Below are 12,555 nucleotides of genomic sequence, written 5' to 3' on the forward strand. Positions count from 1 at the left end.
TGAATCTATTGTTGTCTCCATCTGTGGTGCTCAACCTAGTCCATGCACCTATGGTTGTAAGTATGCAGGTAAGTATAAACAATGTCATCATTCTTTGTCCGCTGGTTCTCCTAGTATCTTTTTGCAATGGGATGCGTGGATCCAGGTCTCTTTTCCCTCTAGCTTAACGGCTGTACTTGTGGTCAGCAGAACTTGAAAGGGTCCGTCAAACCGTGGATCTAGGCTTTTCCTCACGTGTCTTTTTATAACCACCCAGTCTCCAGGTTGCAGCGTATGGCTGCTAGAGTCTTGATCTGGATCTGGAAGAGAACTGAAGACATTATCATGTATTTGCTTAATCTTTTTGTGTAAAGCCCTCACGTAGGAACTTAGCACATGGTTATTCATTTCTAATGCTTGCGGATAGAAACACCCTAGGCTGGGTACGTTGCCAAACAATATCTCATATGGAGAGAGTCCAGTCTTTCTATTAGGCGTGTATCTTACTGAAAACAGAGCAAGCGGTAAACAATCCAGCCATGGTCTTCCTGTCTCAGCCATGGCTTTCTGAATTTTTTATTTCAATGTCCCATTCAGTCTTTCCACTTTACCACTACTTTGCGGGTGATATGGGGTGTGGAATGCTTGTTGAATTCCTAGAGCTGACATGACTTCATTCATTATTTCACCTGTGAAGTGTGTACCTCTGTCACTCTCAATTACTTCTGGTACCCCATACCTGCAGACCACCTCCGCAGGCAGTTTCTTTGCGGTTGCCGCAGCCGTGGCTTCGGCAATCGGGAAAGCCTCTGGCCATCCTGAGAACAAATCAATACAGACCAACACATATTCCCATGATCCTGACTTTGGCAGCTGAATATAATCAATTTGCAGTCTCTGGAATGGATTTGCCAAATCGACCACTGAAAAACAAAGAGAGTTAGAAGGTATCTGTGACAGAAGAGTATGCGGGTTGGGCACAACTGGTGTTAGAAGTTCTGTGGCTTTGTTAACCAACCGGAGGTCATGGACCATTCTATATGCGGCTGGTTGTCCTGGCACGCTCTTTTTCTTTACCGGAAACAGGGGAGTGTTGCAAGGGGACTGGGTTTTGACTAGGACTCCCCTCTGTAGTAATTTTTGGACTTGCTGGGCTATGGCATTCTCCTGAGCTGAGCTAAGGGGATACTGCTTCAGTTGAGGCAAGATCCCTCCTGGTTTTAATTTTACCATTACTGGTTGAACTCTTAACCTACCAACATCTGTTTTGTCTGAGGCCCAAAAATCATGTGGTACAGCATGCTCCAATATCGGGGGAAACTCATTTGTCTCTTCTATGCTGGCAATATCTAGTGACATAATTTTGCAAAGGCTACTTGGTTTTAAACCTGGGGTCATGGTGACAGTGCCATCGGGATGATACTCAATATGTGCTTGTAATTGGGACAACACATCATTTCCCAATAGATTACATTGGCCTTGGGGCGATACCATGAGCTGGCTATGTACAGTAGCTCCTTGAATTTGCAGGGGAATTCTCTTAGTGACAGGGAGCAGGATAGACGGGGAATTGAAGGGGGTGGCAATGACATGATGTGAAAAATCAGTGTCAGTGTATGGCCAATCACCTTGCGTAATTACTGAATTGTCGGCCCCCGTATCTACTTGGAAATCGATTTCATGTCCCCCTGGTAGGTTCACCTGCACTATACAACTGAGAGTTGGGGGTAAGGAGATGAGGGGGTTCATGTGCAAGCCACCCTCATCCTGTGGGGGCGTTGTTTGGTTGGCTGGAGGACCCGTACTCTGAGCATTTGGATACGGGTTGGTGCTACAGTCCTTTCTAAAATGTCCTGGCTTTTTACATCCATAACACAGTTTCTGTCCTCCTCCTTCAGTCCGTCCTCTGTCTCTGTTCTTTCTGGGGGTCGTCTCTGCTATATGTATTCTGGCAGCTCTCTTTGCCTGCGCTATGTCATGCTGTGCCCCCTGAGCTATTCTAGCTAAGTCTTCTGCCTTCACTGATCTCCAGTCTGGTCTACTTGCTTTTACCTTCTCTGCAATCTCCTTCTTTAGTCCATTCATGAAAGCACTTGCTAATACCCTCTCACTAGTCTTATTTCCGGGGTTGAACCCCATTTCTGACCAGGTTTTCTTTAATGCATAGAAATAATCCTTAGGATCTTCCTCCTTCCCCTGCACTCTATCTTCTAGTGTAACTTGCTTTTCTGCTTGCCTATCTTTACATGCTTTTACCAACGCTTTTACGTACAGAACCCCGGCTGTTGCATCATTAGCCTCCGCTACATCAGGGCCCGTTCTATTGTCATATTGTTTATAAGTTTCGTCCGTCAGTCTGTCATACCGAGCTTCATCTGCCAATTTCCCCTTAATTACCCCTTGCAGATCAATTCTAGTGGCATGGTATTATCCTGTATGGTGGTGATCATTCTAGCGAAACCCATAGGGGACTGGGATGGGTCTGGCAGCTGGGAGATCAGTGCCAACTGCTCTGAAGGACTCCATGGTCTATACATTAACATTGTGCGAGCATTCTGACCTGGAACAACTGCATCCCCCCCCCGCTGCTGCTGCTGCTGCTCCCGGTGCTCCTCGCACAACTACCGTCCTCATTGGGAAAAGACTAGCTGGGTGGGGTCTCGGTCCTCCACATGCCACACAGATGTCTACTGTCAAGGGGTTCTGCTGTCCACATCTGGGGCAAACCCAACAATTGGGTTCCTGAGAATTCTGGTACTGAGGTGAGGGTGAGCTGGGTGACGTCGGGAGCGGACAGGGAGAAAAATCTGTCACTCCGGTTTTTGTCAGTCTGTAACGTCCGTCTCCTAATTCTTCAATTTTTCCTTTAAAATGAGCACATGCATTCATCCATACATCCACTGTCTTCAACAGACCCTTATCTTTCAGCCATCCATGATAGCAGTTAAAGAAGGATTTCCATTTCTCTCCATTCATCTCTCCATTCTCATTCATTCCCGCTTTACATAATATTTTGTCAATTCCAATCAGTGCCTGTTTCCCTTCTCTGCGTACCACTAAGTCTTTGGCTATAATGCCTTCCTTGGCATTTTGGTTCCCCATTTTTTTTTGGGTTCTCCTCACTTAGAGTAGACTCCTCAGTCACTTAGACAATGGTCACTTAGACAATGGGCCACAAAGGTTTCTGAACCATTCCACTACTAGCCTTCCAGGACTTATACGCCGACCAGAAAAACAGACCAAAAACACCAATCCCGATACACACCCACAACACAATCATCGGATCCATACTTTCATTCTTAAATTCTCCAAAGGATAGAAGGCAGGACTGTCAATTTATCTTACATTTATGCTTACAGTGATATAAAGAGCCCTGACACACATCACCATCAATGAGTTTAACCGACAAACAAACAAATTCTTACCTTATCACTCCTAAACACTTTTTGCATAATAATTTGGAACACAGTGTACATGTGCTTTTCCACAAAACACCAGGGGTTCACGTAGTGAATCTTACAGTTCTAACTTGCCAACCGTGGTCTGAATGGAGTTGTTCAATAAAGGGCCCAAAATTAAGATAACATAGACGGGAGAGGTCTCTATGAATAGGAATTCCTAAGTATTTGATACCCTGTGAGGGCCAGGCAAAGGGAAAGTTGGACTGGATGGAATTCTATATGGATTTGGGGAGGGAGACATTGAGGGCCTCAGACTTCGCTGCATTGATTTTAAAATTTGACCATGTAACAAAGTGATCTATTTCAGCCATAACAGCAGGGATGGATATATGTGATTGAGTGATATATACTAGGACATCATCAGCAAATGCAGAGCACTTGTACTCGGTGCCTCCCACCTCAAACCACCTAATATTGGGGTTATGGCGAATTGATGAGAGCAGGTGCTCCGTCACTAGGATGTATAAGAGAGGGGACAGAGGACATCCCTGCCTTGTCCCATTGGTGATTATGAAAGGTGATGAAAATGTTCTGATGCGCCCCCTGGGCCTTGGGACACCCGGAGCCGGACCCTTTTTGGTGGATGCTGGTGGTTGTAGTCTCCGTGGCGGCGACCCGGTTCCGTGGCTCAGGGCGGTCAAACCAGTGGCGGAACTATATATGTGGTTTTGATGTTTAAATATCCGACTACGCCACCCGTGGATTGCGGTCAGAGTGAACCGCCGCTGCAGGGCAGACCGCTGAGGCTGGTGTTGTGGGTGCAGCAGAGCGTAGTATAACTCCACACGGGAGGAGTATAGCCTCAGGGCAGTGTATGCGGAGGATGGGGGTGATGGTGCAGGGCAGCAGCAGTAGCGACACGGAGTCAGTGATGCAGTCCAGGGCCTTTACTCACAGTTCTTATTATCCAGACCACTTCTGCAGGTAACGGCTGCCCACGTCGTACTGTGCTCACCAGGTGAGGGGCTCAGACAACTCTCAGATAACTTTGGAGCACTTCACATGACCCCTTTTGTGTGTCCTTTGTCTGGCCTTTCTTACCAACGCTTCTGTCCGGCTGCCTCGGGCCTCCTCTTGGTAAACTTGGCGCCAGTTTCCCTGACCCTATGTGGTGCCTTCTTAGCGGGTGTAGCGAGGGGCTACGCCACATAAAATGTCACAGCCTCCGGTTTCTAGCTGAGGGTCGTTTCCCGCCTCCACTGGTTTCGGGGACCGGTCTCCCCCTTTGGCCTGACCCCTCCACGCAGGTGGATTCGGGCGTGCGGTGGCGACTCGCCCGTCCGCACCCCTAGGATCCCTTCGTTCCTCGTTCCTGGAGCCTTCTCCGCTCCTCTTCCTTCCTTCTCCCTCTTCCAGGCCTGGGCCTCTGTTCCTAGGCCCTCCTCCGGAGCAGAGCTCATGCAGAGCCCCTGCTCCCTGTCACTTCTGCTCAGACTTCTCTGCACTGAACGAAGATGGTGCCCACCTTTTATACTCCCTTCTCAATGCACCCAGGAACTGCTTCCTCCCTGCTCCTGCACTACAGGGTTCCCCTTCCTCGGTGTTCCCTCCCCCCACTCCAGCCAGGGACAGGGACTGTCGTGCCCATCTCAGGGGCATATTGGAATGCTTTCTCAGCATCCAACGAGAGTATCTAATTACAAATTTTTAACTGCATCTAGCCCAGGAAATACTTTGTGCCTAGTAGCAGTGTCTGCTAGTCAGCGGATTATCCCAGCTGTTAAGCAAGCTACACCACCTGTAGTTTGGACACTTAATTTTTTCAAAGGAAATGGTTCGGGACCCCGGGATACTCAGTGAAGAGCATCAGGAGGCACCCCAAGTCATAGGGGCTGGGACTGGCGGTAGGACGCCTTGCGGTGGACCGCCGAGCTCGATCGTTATAAAAGCTTTTTAACTGCAGTAGCTTTAGTGGACGCTACTGGAGCTGGAATTACGCGGCTGCTGGCATGAGACTTGCCCTCCAATAGATCCTTGTAAAAGGATTTAAAGTGTATTCATTCAAATTAGAGAGACTATTTAAATTAAAAAGCTTAGACCTGCCTCCACCACAGGGGGGCTCGCTCGACCCACCAGCGGACAGGCACCAGTATTGGGAGAGGGGGGCTGGCCGTCAGGGTCCACTGCGTCTCTGGCACAAACCCGGCGACACGGAGGTCGCACGGGCAGGAACGGACTGGCCGTGTCGGCTTTTCACTTTTTTGATTTTAGAAGGACATGACATGCTTATATCTGTGTCTCCCCCTCCTTTTACTCCTCCACCTCTTTTCTTTTCGCATGACTATATGTACTTGTCACTTTTCCATGTGTTAGTTGTGTCTTCTGAGCAGTTTGTCAGCTTTTGGACACCTTTGAAGGTGTTTTCTATGTGTTTCTATGTGTTTTTGTTTGCCTGCCATTGGTTTTAACGGTGTTCGAAGGTGTTCGACGAACAGTTCGGCGAACATACGGGTGTTCGACGAACCGAACCGAACTCGAACACTACGGGGATGGCTCAACACTACTGTGGAGCTTTACTCCTCCGCTCCCCTCAAGGCCTTCTTAGGTAGGAACCTTGACCGGGTAGAGACAGCGGTTAACTCTAACCCGCTCCTCGTCTCAAGGCCAGAGTACGAGGACCGTGTATCTTCAACAAGCTGCAGGTTCCAGCAGAAAGCCACTATGAGCGAGGAAGATCACAATCAAAGACCGTGAACCTAAGATGGCCATGTATTAAATACTAGATGGTGGCCCGATTCTAATGCATCGAGTATTCTAGAATATGCATGCGGCTGACCGGGCGCGACTAAGCAGCGAAGCAGTGTTTAAATGGGTTGTGCACTACTTTTAATTAACTTCACAATGTATCCCCTCGGTGCCCCTAATGAATTTTGTCATTACGTCATGTTGTCAATCCTGCTTGTGACAACATCGCTGACGACACACAGCCAGCACGTAATTCTCCCGCCTGCAGCCAGCTGTTGCTTCCGCTTACATCACGACTATTTGTGGCTGCAGCCAGGTTTCTGCTGTTCCGCGCACCACAGTGAATGACGGGCTGTGGCCGGGGTTATCCCCCATCGTGTCACATCCAGCATCCACAGCGCGGTCTGTCAATGTGGTTTGTATGGCTCCGTCATTCCTCTAATCCTGGTTTGTATGGCTGACTTATTTTGGATTGTACGCCTTCCTCATCTTAGCTTGTATGGCCTCCTTATCCTGGTTTTGTATGACCTACTCATTCTCCCATCTCCACAGCACAGTTAAAAAACTAAGCCCTAATCCTCCCCTTGTTTCCTTTTCTCTGCTCCAGCGCTGTCTGTCCTGTTTTCAGCAGCTCCTCGCAGGATCGGAGGCGCAGCACGCGCTCTCAGATACTGCTGTGATTAGCTGCTGTCTGTAGATTTGCTGCTTTCCACGCCGGGACTAAGTGCGTGGAGAGGCACAAATCTGCATTCACTTTAGTAGCACATGCTGCAGATGTCGCTATGAAGATTTAAGAATAATACAAGGAATACACAAAATAATACTTTATTATTAACTATTATTGGTTATAGAACTTAATACAACTGAACAAAATTATTAAACAGATGATCAAAATATATAAACTATTCCATGAATATGTAACAATATTTTACAATAAATCATCGGACAAAAGAAGTAAGACCCTAGAATATATTTCGTAACAATATCAACCTAAAATATTTTTGTACTCAAGATTTTTGGTGAATACTTATGGACTATCTGTAAGCAACTTTCCTTGTAAATGGGTATCCAAAACTTGCACCTTGACATTGGATCTCATTTTAACTCTTGAAAATGCAACATAGAGTTGTCCATGACCAAAAACGGGCTCCGGTAAATATATGCCAACACGGTGTAGAGTTTGACCTTGTGACTTGTTTATTGTCATGGCAAATGCTGGTTTTACTGGAAACTGTCGACGTCGAAGCCTAAATGGAAGACCGGTGTCTGAAGGACATAAATCAATGCGTGGAATGAACACTTCCTCTCCTTTTGCAGATCCAGTGATCACTGTTGCTTGAATTATGTGGGAATGGAGTCCAGGAACAATAAGGCGAGTTCCATTACATAGACCATTTCTTGTATTTAGATTCCGCAGCAATATTACGATTGCTCCAACTTTAAGTTGTAGTCCGTGGGATGGCATTCCTGATGGCGTAACACTATTTAAAAATTCAACTGGATAATGCTCTCGTTCATCTTCATTGTCGACATCCACCGAATCATCACTTTTGTACAATTTATACTCTCCAGGCATTCTATCCATCACACATGAATTTAGCAGAGCTACGTCATCGTTCTTGGGACAGAGAATTGCATAGGAAGAGGCCCTCTCAACACTGCTTGGTCGTTCACATCTATTTCAACGCGTTGTCCAAAAACATCACTTACGATGCAGTCAGTGCACAACATGTCTTCTGGTATTTCAATAATGTCTTCTCCAAGGTTATATTTATTGCTAAGTTCACCATTACCAAGTTTAAGAAGCCAGTTGCTGTACTCTGGGTCAGAAGATCGCATGTTGTTAATTAATTGGAGTTTATTAAACTCTTTCCAAAGGTCTGACATTTTTAAGGTTGACTCGATAATATTTGTTCTTGTTCCATTTGGTACAACTGGAAGGCATTGCCTAAAATCTCCGCCAAGGACAAAAATTTCATTTTTTCTGCAATATTTGTAGTCATAACTTCATGCAGAAGTCTGTCAATTAAGCTCAAAGCATATTTGGGTGCCATGGTGCACTCATCAAGTATGAAAAGATTTGCACTGTTTAACTGTTTTCCTGCAAATGTGTCTTGTTTGATTCTGGAAACGGAGATTTCATTGACTGGAACTGGTATCCCAAAGAGTGAATGCATAGTGCGAACTCCTCTTAAAAGGTTTACTGCAATACCTGTTGTAGCCGATGGCAATACGACTTTTCCCAACCCTCTAACGTGATGCATTAAAACTTCATAGAGGTATGTTTTACCGCTGCCTCCAGGACGTTTTTGGCGTTGGATCGGCTTGGTTTTCTAAAGCGCTCACAATAGTGTCATATGCAATCCGTTGTTGTTGATTTAAGGATTTTTTCTTCTCTGTTGCCAACAATAATTCATAAGCTTCATCATACTCTTGAATTTGTGCAACTTGACTTGCAGGCTGTGGCAAAATAAAGTCTGAAAACGTTTTTCCATGCAGTAGTAGGACATTTTGGACATCTTGCATGGCTTAAGATTCGCAATTTTGACAATTTCCACTTTTGTTGTGAAGACGTAAGCAGTAATCTTCAATTATATGTTCTTTGAAATTTGTCCAAAGTTGAGCTGGATTTGTAGGCGGTCCAAAGACAGAAATGTAGGCGAACAATTCACGAAGTTTCTTAGGCATATGTAGGGTAACTGCGTCTTCTAAAGTAAGTGTCCAAATAGTATCATCCAATAGAAGTCCTAAAGCCAAAGCTGCAGCTTTAAATGTATCGTGCAATACTCCATTAACTGTTTTCAAATCTTCGTAACTTCTAGCTCCTTTGACATGCAGTAGTAACAGCCGAAGGCAATATCTTTCTTGATCATTGACACTAACAGTATACATGCGTCCAATTATTCTGCTAAGTCCTCGTTTTCTTGGCTTCCAAGTTTTATTCCAAACGTAATGCTCTGGAATCTCTCGATACAAATACTGCCTTGCGTTTTCGTCACGTTGGTTCAGCAAAAACCATTCCATTAATGTTGACGTTGTGCTTAAATTTTTTGAGAAATCTTCGACTTGAGCATTTTCAAAGAAATAAAGCTGCTGTTGATTTGGTAAATGAATAGCTAAACGTATAATGGCATGGGACTGTGAATGCAAGGGAAACGCAAATATTCTCCAAGCAGCTTCTGGATCACTGACATATTTTGAGTCAACAAACCGTGATGATTCATCGTGATTGACTGTTTTTTGTTGTATTTCGACGTTAGCTTTGTCATGCCCCTTGTAGATGTACTTGAAAAGATATTTAACACTTTTTATTGAAGCGCCGATTTCAACGTTGATGTGACAGTTGTAGCTTTTTAATAAGTATGGGTTGTATGGAACTATCCATGAGTTATTTATAATCTTTTTGTTGTGTACAATGTTATCAATCAGTTGTCTCCGGTAGGATGGGTAGCCGTCCAAATCTTTAACAGTGTGCTGTTTCAACTGCTTTGGAAACCCTTTTGTACACTTTCCGTTTTCCATGCATGGACTTTTTGGATTTGCTACACCGCATGGGCCATGAACCATATTACAGATTACAATATTATACAATTCAGGATACTTTTCTTGGTTAGGAATTTCAGCCCACACTGTGTTGTCAATTTCGTCCTCCGTGCGAAACTTGGAATCCGCGTCTAAAATAATTAGTTTATGCGCATGTTGGAGACCTCGTTTCTGAAACTCTATGACGTGTACCATTGCTACGACTGTTCCAAAAAGCCTATTTTTGATGTCTTTAACAAGACTGCTGAGTTTTAGTCGAAATACGTGTGCAACTAAGTCCGGCCTGTGTTCAACTTGCTGCCAGGGTTGTAGATTTTCTGCTATTTCCGGCCATTTAGGATTAAAGGTCATTGTTAAAAAAAAATGTCAGGTCTTCCATACTTTGTTACTATTGCCATTGCATCTTGATAACGCTGTTGCATGTTGCGGGGGCTACCTTCAAAGGACGACGGGAGAATTACTGTTTTTCCAATTGGAATTCCTTTTTGAATGGATTGTTTTTGGAAATGTTCTTGAAGAACGCAGTAGTCTTCAACTTTAAGTTGTTTTTGGTTCATTCGTATGAAATTGAGCCGATTAGCTTAAATTTTAACGTATGCGTCGACTAAGTACTGTTGTGTCAGTTTCCCACCGTTTAAAATAGGATTGTAGTAATTTTGCACAGACAGAAGAAAACTGTAGTACTGTAGTTGTGTAATTCTTCTTGAAGTTCCTTGCTGGTGTAGGTTTTCATGCCACCCTTGATCAGCGCTTTGAAAGAATAGCGGATACAGAAGAGCATCAAGGTTGCTGTGCAAAATGCTAATACGTTGTGTTTTAGGAACGAAAGGGTTGTTTTTGTCTGGCTTAAGATGGACTAATATATCTCTTTGAAAAGGAGGCTCTCCATCATCGTTTTGAAAAACAACTGCGACCTCACTTACACGTGGTTTGTTGTAACATCGGGGATCTTGTTGACGTTCTTGTTTAATGGCCATGATAATAGAAGGCATTTCCGTCCCATTTTGTATAGCTCTCTGTTCCTCCTCAGCTTCAACGTCTTTTAGCATGCGATATGCGGCAGCAAATGGGCTGATTGTTTGTAAATGTGCGGCAATTAGGTTCATCAGTTCTGCATTACACTTTTCATTTTCTTTTCGGTTCATCCTTTGTTCTGTAGCCTCATTTGGATCAAAGATGTATAATTGTGCAAATGTTGGTGGTTGTCCTAGTTCTGGGTGAAGTGTTCCAGTGCGGTGGTAGATCTGGCCATGAATTTTAAAACAATTCAGTCCTAATCCAGGGGGCGGTGCAATGTTGGCACCAAATGAAGCAAACGCATGAGAACTGTTGATACTTCTGATATTTTCCATAAAATTTATACTGTGTTCATGCGTTCCTTTCATCAACTGCTCAAAGAGATCTGAGTAGTGACGTCTTGGTAGCATCAATTTTCCTTTTTGGTAGCATTGAGTAAACTGATTGTCAGATGGTTTTTCCTCTATGAAATTCAGAGAGTCACATTTTGAACAAACTACATTCATCTTCCCACAGTAGCGTTGAATAATTATAGTTTCATTGTCTGTTAAGTAACGTGCAAGTTTTTGAATGTTCTGCTGGGTTTGCCTTAGTTGGTAGAGCATTCTTTTTTGATAAATTTGTCGATCGTGTTGTTCTCGGTTTGTCCTAGATTCTGGAGATTCATGAAGCCGACATTGTCTATGGGATTCCGCATCGTGTTCCTGTCTAGCCGCAGTGTGTTGCGGTGTTTCCCGTTCCCGACGTTGTCTGTGAGATTCCGCATCCTGGGCATGTCTGGCGCCAGTGTGTTGTGTTGTCTCTTGCTCCCGACGTTGTCTGTGACATTCCGCATCCTGGGCTTGTCTGGCGACAGTGTGTTGTGGTGTCTCCTGTTTCCGACGTTTTCTGTGAGCTTCCGCATCCTGGGCTTGTCTGGCGGCAGTGTGTTGCGGTGTCTCCTGTTCCCGGTGTTTTTGGTGAGCTTCCACATCCTGGCTTGTCTGGCGGCAGTGTGTTGCGGTGTCTCCTGTTCCCGGCGTTTTTGGTGAGCTTCGGCATCGTGGGCTTGTCTGGCGGCATTGTGTTGCGGTGTCTCCTGTTCCCGGTGTTTTTGGTGAGCTTCCGCATCCTGGGCTTGTCTGGCGGCAGTGTGTTGCGGTGTCTCCTGTTCCCTGCGTTTTTGGTGAGATTCCGCGTCCTGGGCTTGTCTGGCGGCAGTGTGTTGCGGTGTCTCCTGTTCCCGGCATTTTTGGTGAGCTTCCGTATCCTTAGCTTGTCTGGCGGCAGTGTGTTGCGGTGTCTCCCGTTTCCAACATTGTCTGTGAGATTCCGCATCCTGGGCTTGTCTGGCGGCAGTATGTTGTGGTGTCTGTTGCTCTCGACGTTGTCGTTGTCTTGCTGCTTCTGCTGCTTTTCTGTCTTCCTCCGTGGCGTATTTTCGCTTACGACCCATTATAAAACAGGAAGTGTAAAGAAGTATCTCTTTAGCGCGCTGTCACTGGCAGAACGTGTTCAGTAAACCTGACAGAAGTCCCTCGCACAGTGTGACTGAAGTCCCTCGCACAGTGTGACTGAAGTCCCTCGCACAGTGTGACTGAAGTCCCTCGCACAGTGTGACTGAAGTCCCTCGCACAGTGTGACTGAAGTCCCTCGCACAGTGTGACTGAAGTCCCTCGCACAGTGTGACTGAAGTCCCTCGCACAGTGTGAGTGAGAAAACCTGCTCAGTACGTTATGAGCAGTTTGTGAGTCACATGACCACATGGGCGGAGTTAGCCCTGCTATCTCCCGAAGGTGGCGTAGCTATTTGAAATGTTGCGGTAATTGGCCGGAGAGCGTGTTTAAAATTGGCGCGAAAATCTGTGATTGGTTGCGGGCGGCGTCCGCGA

Source organism: Phyllobates terribilis, unplaced genomic scaffold (assembly GCF_046119375.1).
Source record: "Phyllobates terribilis strain yellow unplaced genomic scaffold, ASM4611937v1 Scaffold_172__1_contigs__length_4051808, whole genome shotgun sequence".
NCBI classification, from domain to species: Eukaryota; Metazoa; Chordata; class Amphibia; order Anura; family Dendrobatidae; genus Phyllobates; species Phyllobates terribilis.